The sequence below is a fragment of the Cebus imitator genome, unplaced genomic scaffold, assembly GCF_001604975.1.
Source record: "Cebus imitator isolate Cc_AM_T3 unplaced genomic scaffold, Cebus_imitator-1.0 Scaffold55, whole genome shotgun sequence".
Classification (NCBI taxonomy): domain Eukaryota; kingdom Metazoa; phylum Chordata; class Mammalia; order Primates; family Cebidae; genus Cebus; species Cebus imitator.
The window spans coordinates 4,921,816-4,923,713 of record NW_016107370.1 but is presented as its reverse complement, the minus strand read 5'-3'; positions in this window follow the sequence as shown (position 1 = coordinate 4,923,713).

Sequence of the window (1,898 nt, the reverse complement as noted above, 5' to 3'; positions counted from 1 at the left end):
GCTCACCGCAACCTCCGCCTCCCGGGTTCAGGCAATTCTCCTGTCTCAGCCTCCTGAGTCGCCAGGATTACAGGCACGCGCCACCATGCCCAACTAATGTTTTGTATTTTTAGTAGAGACGGGGTTTCACGATGTTGACCAGGTTGGTCTCGATCTCTTGACCTCGTGATCCACCCATCTCGGCCTCCCAAAGTGCTGGGGTTACAGGCTTTAGCCACCGCGCCCGGCCTGTGATGAAGTCTTACTTGGCATTTCCCTGTGCTGACCTCGGCAAGGGTCTGACCTGGGTGCTGTGCAGAGGCTGCCACTTCTCCACTTGACCACTAGAGGGTGGACTGACTTGATCCCCTATATCCAGGTGCAATAGAAACAGATGCTTGCATTCCTTGGGTTTGAATGATGAGGGGAGGCAGTGGCTGAGAGCAGACATAATGGGGGGGAAGAACTGTGTGAGGCTAGGTCTGGGGCAGGTACAGGGGTGCCAGGTCCACTTGGATGAGGTGCAGGTGCATTACAGGAGAATAGATCCTGGAGACACTGGAGCCAGATTCTGTGGATCAGGAGAGGGCAAGACATTGGAATCAGACTTGGGGGTCTCAAAAAACAGTGGTGGGACCTCCTGGTTCCTTTGTCCCTTTTCTCCTTTCTCAAAGTGGCACCATTCTGTAATCCGACAGCTGGAGCAGCAGGTTTAGTGACCAGGTGAGGGGAGGGGCCAAGCGGATGCCAGGAACTGACAGCCAATGAAAAGGAAAGATAAGGATGACAGTTGGAACCGTGTGGGTGACAGAAGGTCACCTGGAGGGAAGGTGAATAGGACAGAGGGCGGAGGTGGCAGACAGTGGGGTAAGAGGGGAGCTACACATTCCAACCCTTCCCTGGCTGATCACATGGGTTCACTCCAACCCATTAGGGAGGGCGAACGCTCTCTTGTGTTGATTGTACAAGGCATGGAGTTCAGTGTATGATGAATTCTCCTCTATTATACTTATAGCAAAGACACCAGCAATTTGCTAGTGGATGTGAGGATCTTACTCAACCACAAACTGCACAAACATAAGAACACAGCAGATACCTGCTGTTTAGGAGTGTGTCCAGATGATTTTGGCATTATAGTCTGAGCCGATGTTTAGCCAGGACATACACCATAAAGGCCACACTGATTGTGTAGAGTCACTACCCCAAATGACAGGTGGAGGCCTATGCCTGCGGGTTGCTAAACATGTTGCATGGTGACCGGCCATCGCTCTTGACTATGGTCACGTCATTCTAGCCAACTGTTTTAGAATCTATATTGTGCATATTGAAGATGAGGTTAAAAAAATAGAGAGGCCGTGTGCGCTGGCTCATGCCTGTAATCCCAGCACTTTGGGAGGCCAAGGCGGGTGGATGGCCTGAGATCAGGAGTTGGAGACCAGCCTGGTCAACAGAGTGAAACCCCCATCTCTACTACAAAACATTAGCTGGGCCTGGTGGCAGGCCTCTGCAATCCTAGCTACTTGGGAGACTGAGGCAGGAGACTGAGGCAGGAGAATCGCTTGAACCTGGGAGGCAGAGGTTTCAGTGAACTGGGATTGTGCCATTGCACTCCAGCCTGGGTAACCAGAGTGAAACTCCGTCTCAAAAAATTAGAGAGGCTGGGTGTGGTGACTCATGCCTGTAATCCTAGCACTTTGGGAGGCTGAGGCAGTGGATCACTTGCAGTTAGGAGTTGGAGACCAGCCTGGCCAACTGTTGAAATACTGTCTCTACTAAAAATACAAAAATTAGGCAGGCATCATGGCACATGCCTGTAATCCCAGCTACTTGGGAGGCTGAGGCAGGAGAATCACTTGAACCCAGGAAGCCGAGATTGTGCCACTGCACTCCAGCCTGGGCGACAGAGGGAGACTCTGTCT